Raw genomic sequence first — 8,894 nt, forward strand, 5'->3', positions numbered from 1 at the left:
AGGGACAATGTATATAATGTAAGCACGGTTTGTAAGGAATAGAGGAAAGCCTGGCTGGATGTTTTTGTGCAACTCTACCAGATGGATCTGATATGAGCAGTTCTGCCTTATTTTTGCATAGACTTTCAAAGATCCTGCCCAGTGCCTATCACCCACGTGCTTCCACAGCCGCGGCTTTGAAGGCCGGGCTCTTTATTGAGGGTTTCTCTGGAGCCCGGGCGGATCCTGCCGGCCTGCCCAGCTCTGGGGATGCTGTGCACTACAGGAGCCTCTACAAACTGCGATATTCCTGGGAGCTCCCATTTCACCGCTTGGGCTTCCACCTCTCCCACCACCCCCACAAAGGTTGGGCTGTGGGAGCAGGGAAACCACGAAACACAGGAAAGCAAAATGTCAAAGTCTCGTTTAAAATAACCCTGACCTGCTGCAGGGGCTGCTTGCAGTGGGAGAGCACAAGGCTAAAGATTGTCCTGCACAGTGGCGTTTTGTGTCGTGCTGCTGCTGCAGCCTGGCCCTCCGCCCGCCCCGGCAGGGCAGCGGCTGCCCCGGGCCCGGGATGCTCCCGGTTCCCTCCGCAGTCCCGGGAAGGTCCTGGCTCTCCCCGATCCTCGGGATTCAGCGGTCGCCTGGTTCCCCCGGGATGGTCCTGGCTCTCCCGATCCGGTGGTTCCCGGTCCCGCATCCCCGATCCCGGTGGTTCCCGGTCCCCCCGGGGCGCTCCCGGCTCCCGCGGCCGCAGCGCCGATCCCACGCTGCCATCGTGCGGTCGCTGCCGGCTCCTCGCTCCGCTCCTCGCTCCTCGCACCGCTCGCTCGTCCGAGCCGGAATTCCGGAATGATTTGGGTTGGAAGGGACATTGGAGATCATCCCGTTCCACCCCACGGCAGGGACACCTTCCCCTATCCCAGGCTGCTCCAAGCCCCAATGTCCAGCCTGGCCTTGGACACTTGCAGGGATCCAGGGGCAGCCACAGCTTCTCTGGACACCTGTGCCAGGGCCTCCTCACCCTTACAGCCCGGAATTCCTTCCCAACATCCCATCTAACCCTGCCCTCTGGCAGTTTAAAGCCGTGATCCCCTCTGTCAAGCACTGCTGGGGTTTGGGCAGACCCGATTTCCTCAGGACTAATTTTGGGGACTGTGAGCTCTCACACAAGTGTCCCCTCCTGCAAGGGTTAAATAGGAATGGACATTCCTGGGTGTGTTCCATGCCCAAAGGTTCAGCATTTCCATGCAGTAAAGCCATCACCCCATCCTCCTCTCACTGAGTGCTTTACCTCACTGTTTATGGGAAATGGAGAGAGCTCTACTCTGTAAATGCTCCTTGACTCCTTCCCAGTTTCCTTTGTCCTCCTGCTTTGCTGGCTGTTGTTCACCATTCCAGCAGCACAGACAGCAGGCCAGGAGCCCCATTTCCATGTGGCTCATCCATGGCCACAAGCGGCCAGAGGGAGCAGGAATACACAGACTGCCCAAATCACCCCTGGGGAAGCAGCACTGCCAGACCACAGGGCACAAACTCCAGCTCACTCCACTCTGGGATACTCCAAACACCAGGACAGGGATGACACAGACTGGTGTTGACACCACTCTGGCCAGGGCATGGGTTACTGCAGCTGCCTCAACTTTCCACACACAGGAATCCTCTGGGCCACGAGGCTCCAGCCCTGCCCCTGCAGCTGAACAGCTTTTAGGAAGCCATTACAGTGAGAAAAACTAAATTGCAAGTTCCTTGAGGTTTTCTGCTCTATTTTTGTAGCTCTTTTTAAATATTAACTGTGCAAAATTGACGATTCCTACAGAAGGGAAAATCTTGACACTTATATGCTTCTTAGTCATAAAGAATTCATGCATTTTACCCTGTTTTGAAACTCATTAACCAAGCTTCTGGAAGCAATTTTTCCATGACCCAAAGTAACAAACAGTTTGAAAATTTCTCTGGGTAACAGTTGCCTACAAAGCACTTAAAATTTATAAACTTCTCATCCAGTTTGTGCCATTTATCATTGCTAAAGTAAATGGAAGCAGTGGAATCGACTATGCATCATGAGTAATATAATGCAATATTAAAGGACACCCAGTGGAGCACTTGGGAGGCTGAGGGATCTAAATCATACACTCAGTGCTGGGAAACCATAGGAAAATGTGCAGCACCATTTGTTGGTGGCTGGAGCTGTCAGTGCTCAGCACTCTGTGAGCACAGGGGTACAGGACTGACAGCAGGGATTTACTGTTTGTGTGGATGAGGAGAGGAAGGAACACAGGAAAGGATTCCTAAGGAGTGATCACAGGCATTTCCACACCACCCAAGCCACACAAAAACCTGCAGGGAGATGAGGAGATGGGTTCAGGGAAAAGCCCAGCTCTTCCCACCTTCCTCCCCACTCTTTCACTGCTTCTTACCTGTACCCCAGGAGAATATATAGATTTATTTTAGCATAATAATTAGCCTTTGGAATTATTTTCTTTCATCCTCTGTTTTTAAATATATTTTGGTTTTTAATCTTTCACTCATTTTTTTTTCCTCTCTTTGATTTTTCCTTCAGTCCCACTGAAGATGCACAGAATCATGATGTAAGAAATAAGTCATCCTTCCCATTCCTCTGTTCCTTCTCCAATAATCTGCAAATTCCATCAGCTGAAGGATGTGGGACAGGGATGGACTGGGGCAGACAGGGAGGCCCAGACACAAATCCTGCCTGGTGCTGGGGAAGAGTTTTAGCAGAAGGATCAGGACAAACCCTAATCATGTTACAGAAGTTGTGAGATGAAAATGAAAGTTTAAATTCCTTGAGTGTTTATCTTCATTTGTCCATTATTGGCAGATGGACATGTAGACATTACTATCCCCAGTCAAATGATGAGAGGATTTATGAAAGATGAAGCAATAGGAACTTCATCTCAAAAGTCTCAAAATGCTATTTAATTCATATTCCTGTCTTTAATATCAAAAGATACATTATTTTTTTTTTTGAATGATGGTCAAACAGTTCTGTTGCTCTTCTGGGATAATTACTTGTATTATTAGCAAATGAGAAGCTTCTGAAATCATAAAAGTGATTTTCAGAGTGCTCTGTTTTCAGAGTTTTTAATAAGAAGCTTCTCTCCACCACAATTACAGAATGAAAGTTTGAAAGAAAATAGATAAAAATATTCCAATAACTCTAAAACACCCAGGAAACAATGAATTTTGAAAGCATACTTATCTGCTTTAAGGTAATGGTCTTTAACAAAATCTCCTGACTTTAGAGAGCATTTTTGGCTTTTGAATGCTACCACTTGGATCTAAAAAGCTGCTCTTCAGAGCCACTTCCTCCAAATCTTTGCAGAAAACATCTGGGGCTGACACAGGGAGCAAATGAGGCAGCAAGAGTCACATCAGCACGAGTGCCTCGTGCTCCCCTGGCTCGGTGTTTTTATGGCAAAAGTACCTTTATTTGTAAAACCAGCAATGTTTGATCAGTTACCCAGTACCAGGGAGCACACAGTGCAGGCAGTCAGCAAACCTGCCCAGGAACACCTGGAGATCCCACATGGAATCCCAACAGGGATCACACAGTGCAGGCAGTGAGCAAACCTGCCCAGGAACACCTGGAAATCCCACATGGAATCCCAACAGGGATCACAGAGTGCAGGCAGTGAGCAAACCTGCCCAGGAACACCTGGAGATCCCACATGGAATCCCAACAGGGATCACACAGTGCAGGCAGTGAGCAAACCTGCCCAGGAACACCTGGAGATTGCACATGGAATCCCAACAGGGATCACAGAGTGCAGGCAGTGAGCAAACCTGCCCAGGAACACCTGGAGATCCCACATGGAATCCCAACAGGGATCACACAGTGCAGGCAGTGAGCAAACCTGCCCAGGAACACCTGGAGATCCCACATGGCTGGAATGATTTTCCACACCCTGGAGCCTATGGAATTTTGGCCTCCAGTGACAGCTGGGCCTGGCTGGCCTGAGGGCTCCAGTGGGAACTTCCCAGGCAGGATCAATGTGCCAAGAGGACATCACCCCTTCCAGGACATTTTCAGGTCTCCCACCTATCCAGACTGAGGCTACCAAGAGTAAACCTGAGCTGGGGGCCTGTGGCACCCTCACCAACATGCCCAGTTTAGTCTGGAAGGAAAGATTTCCCATTCCCAGCTCTACCTGACATCCTGGGCAGCTCATCTCCACCTCCAGAGTCAACAAAGCACCACTGCCTTGTCCTCCCATAAAATCCCAGCTTGTCCTACACAGGGAGCTCATGGAATAGTAAATTAGGCTCTGAGCTTCTTGAGGATCCTTTGGGAAAGCATTAGAAGGGAGGCCATATCCATATTCTACTACTCCAGCTATATTCAGTGCAGTATCAAAGTTTAGTCCCCATGGCTCTGATTTCCAAAATGCCAAGTCCCCGCAGGACACACACACACACTTCAGAAACAAAACACCATAAAAAGATCAAAGATCCCTCTGGGAATACATTCTCTGCACTCTTCAAAGCCAAATGTCCCCTCACTTGCCCCCTTGTAAACTGATTAATTTCAGTGGGAAGAGTGCTCACAAAAGCAGCAGATCCATGCAGTGAGGATAAGTGTTTGTACGTGTTAACTCCACAAAGCCCCTCTGTATTTTTCCCTGCTCGACAGAAACAACAGGATTTACACTAACTCTTGTTTCCAAGGTGCAGTTGGTGTTGAGTGTGCTAGCAGGCAGCTTTCCCTGAGTGCTTTTGCACATGGATGGGCTGCAGCCCCTTTCTTTCCCTGGATGCAGCAATAAATGGGAGCACCATCTGGGCAGGCCCGTGCTGCAGCCCAGCGCCTGCGGTGCAATTCCCCAGGGTGAGGAACGCTCACCCAGCAGCCTCCGTTCACATCCGCCCGCTATTGACTGAAGCTGCTCTGGCCCTTCTGGGCTGCTTTAGAGAAGGATTTGCTGGGAAGATGAGGGCTCTGAAATCCAAACCATCTTCAAATGTGCCTGTGTGTGGTCTGAGCAGGCAGCTTATGCAATGAGAAATGGGAAGCCACTAAAACGATTCTGCTTCTAAATATTTTGACCTTTATTGACATTTATAAGTAGCAGGCAGCTTAATTACCAATTAAAGGAAGTTATTAGCTACAAAAGGAGCCTGTTCTTTCTTTCCCCTCATGGCTCCTTTCCCAAACCAGGGCTGTTGGATGAGATGCCTGTGGCAGGACAAGGCAGAGGAGCCCAGGAGACCTTGGTTACTCTATGGCAAATCTGTACAGAAATCCTTATAGAAGTCAAAAACCTTCATAAAGGGAATATCCAGAGACAGCCCAGGCAGAACAACACAGTCTCCATTGCTGCTGGGGTTCAAGCCTTGTTTTACAGAACTGTCCCATTTTCCTACATGGAATTGTTTGATGGGCATTATGTCTGGCTGATTTTCTTTCAAGCACACCCATAAAAAGGCCTTCCCAAACTGGTTTTGTGGGGGTTTTTTCCTCTTTTATTTTTTTTTCTTCACAATATGCATTTAGGGGTTGGCCTGAGGAGCTGAGAATATTCAGGACTTGGCTGCTAATCCTGACACACACTGTTAAAACAACTGGAAGTTCTGCCCCAGAGATGGATGAATTCCTAGAGCAAACAAAGCAGCTCCTTTAAAATCACCCAACCCTTCATACTGGATTGCAAGGGCTGGGAGCTCTACACATATTTATTGTCCCACTAGAGCACTGGGACTGTTTGCTGGGTGATGGCACTCATGAGAACATCTTCATTGAAAAATATATATTGGAATGATCAATGCTCTCCCATAATTTTAGAGTGTCTTTCAATAAAAATGAAGTACAATGCTGCAGGATGAGCAGAGCTCTGATAGTGACAGATGCAGGTATGATTTTTTAAACTAAATTAGTGCTAACATGAATTTTAAAATAGCTTCATGAAAGAATTACCCTCCACTTGCATTATTTTCAGTTCTGTAACACACATTAATGTTGTTTTAAGAGTATGTATGAAGAGAGACACAATGTAGAGAAGACATGGAAATCCAAGGATACTTAAAACATTATTTCCTCCCTGGGTGAATTCCTTCCAAGGTATGAATTCCCCAGTAGCTGGGAAGGTGGATGAGTGATCCAAACCTAATTTTGGAGTATGGTATGGAAGATAGGAAAGTTCTAGGCACAGTGATTTAGCTTTTCCTCAATTCTTCTCCTGCTTTTATCCCAAGAAGTCCCACAATCCTTTCCACCAAGCTCAGCTTCTGATTATCTGGCAAACTTCTGGACTCCCAAGCAAGAATTTAATGCTATTTTTTTCTTTCCCTGAATTTTTATCCCAGATCTTCATGGCTTTTTTTCGCTCTGTATTCTGTACCCCTTTTTTACTGAGTTGGTTATTCAGCCTCAGTTTCAGAGGGAAATTTTACTTTCAACATATTTGAAACTTAGAGTTTGATCCTACAATCACTAGAGTCTAAGGCAACAAGGGTGTTCTGTTCAGAGGGAGCAGAACAGCCCCAGGTCCCTGGACATGGTGTTTTCAAGCAGGGAGCCTTCATATTAAAAGGAAATGATTGTGTTCAAATTCATTGTCCACCTACACAAGATGGGAAATTTGCTGGACAAAAAGGTGAAATGTGCTGATGGCAGAGCTGCTCTCAGCTGTGCCTGCTGCAGGAACAGCCAGCAAACCCCTCTGCAGCCCCAGCTCAGGGGAACCAGGCCTGGTGCTTGGGACATGGCAGCTCAGCTGAGATCCCTCTGTGGGGGCTTCAGCCCAGGAACTAAACCAGAACTAAAGCTCCAGGGAAAGGAGCTGCCACAGGGAAGCTGCTGCAGCCTGACACAGACATCCATTATCAAATGGCTGAGAAGAAATTCTGTTCAGATCTATTTTTTCTGCAGTTTAATAACAAGGAGAGCTTGTGCAAATATCAGCTGCAAAGACTGGGGAAAGCAAATCAAATCCAAGCTTGCAACAGTGAACAGGTATCAGTGATAATGAAATATTTGCCTGGATTTTGACAACCTTGAACAATTCAGTAAATCCTAGCAGTCCATGTGCACAGCCTGAGAATAATAATTATTATTATCAGACAGCTGCACTGCCCTTGAGAACTGGGCAGTGGGTTCTGGAAGGAAGGAAATTGCTGCCACGTGCAGTAAATAAAAAGAAGTTTAAAAAAAAGAAATACACACAGAATTGTGCTGCAGAATCATTCCATTGAGCCTGGCTAGAAACACAGGCAGCTACAAACCAATCATTCATCTCCAACATAAACACAGATTGGGTTCGACTTGCACTAACATAGGTTGAGATTTTTAGTAGATGACATAAATAAATGTATTTTTATATTTCCTGACCACATTAAGCTTGAAATCAAGAGTTCTAAAATGTGAGCCATACACTGTAAGGCTTCTAATAGCCAATAAATTCAGCAAGTCACACTGAAGCAATGTTTTCTCCTTAAGGGTACATTTTGCTGCAGTGTATACAAATACAAGGGGACTTGTTTTTTTATGGATTTGTAATTATATGTAGCTGAACACAACCATTCAATAAAGGTTAAAGTTCTCTTAGGAGGACAGCAAGATGGAAACCACTTCAGAAGGCACAATCTCAGATCCCAAATATTATTTCTACATGGAAAGACATTAGTAAGGAGATGGGGGAAGGTTGAGGAAAATTCATTTCTCAAAAAAAAAAAAGACCAGTTGAGGAAAGGTAAAACATTCTGGCTCAAGAACATCAATGCATTCCTCTGTTCCTGCCCCACTTCTGCTGCACTAAGAAAGCACAAAACCAGTTCTTATCCTGCCCAGTGCATCTACTTCCCACAGGTAAAGCAGGGCTCAGAGTGCTGGATTTCCTTCAGGTGGTGTTAAAGGAATGAACCATCCTGGAGAATCACCAGTGGTACTTTAGAGCTAAATCACTCCCTCATCAGATGTTGTTTTTCATCTCCAGCCCTTACAGCAGTTCAAAGTGGAGCTCAGCATTATCCCCACACTGGGAAATGGAATACAACAGAACAAGGAATTGTTCAGCTCCTCAGGAAGGGCCAGCAGCAATGTCAGGAGGGATTTCAGGTGGCAGGAGAGGTGTGGGAGATGCACAGAGACTGATGCCCGGCAGTCAGAGAGCTCAGGGATCACAAGGCTGAATTTCAGCTTTGCTCCCCACACAAGCTCTGGCTGAGGGACACAGTCACTGCCAGGCTTGGAAGGCAAATCCCTCAGCACAGACTGAGCCTGTTTGTGTTTTGGACCCAGCCCTTGCAGTGGGGCTCTAACAGAGCCGTGCTCCCAGTGGGGGAGCCATAAAGAGTCAGTGTGTGCTGGCTCCAGAGCCCCTGACTGCTGGATGTGCTGGAAAAGCCAACTGGAAATGTCTGAGTGCTGATGTCACTGCAGCTCCACAGCTCTGGAGGCTGCTCAGCTTTCCTTGCAGGAGCCTCGCTGAGCTCTGTCCCCTGGCTGGAGCTTTGTGAGCTGAGAGCAGTGAAGGTGGCACTGAGAGCCTCACTTCTCAAGGAGGCAAATCATCCTTTTCAGGGAGAATTTGTCATTCCTAGCCCAGCTTAAAAACCAGTAGTTGGGACTGAGTAAATGAAATGGAATTTGTTTTCAAAATAAATTTGAAATCACCAATGCTTTCAAGGGGAATTGAGCTGCATGTGACAGAATCAATCAGAACCTCCCCACTCACATAAGTTAAGGCTGGAAAGCCAAGTGTTCAAGGGCTGGAAACACCAGAGTTAAGGCTGCCATGTGCACTCCTAATTCACATCTCCTGTGTGATACAATTAAAAGCTATTTTTCCCCATGGCCTCACCCCATTTAGTGGGCAGGATGAACAGAGCTATTCAGTATTTCTGGTTGGGTTTTTTTTTTACCTTTTGGAGTCAATGTGTGGCCTTGGCTTTAT

Source organism: Agelaius phoeniceus, chromosome 13, assembly GCF_051311805.1.
Source record: "Agelaius phoeniceus isolate bAgePho1 chromosome 13, bAgePho1.hap1, whole genome shotgun sequence".
NCBI classification, from domain to species: Eukaryota; Metazoa; Chordata; class Aves; order Passeriformes; family Icteridae; genus Agelaius; species Agelaius phoeniceus.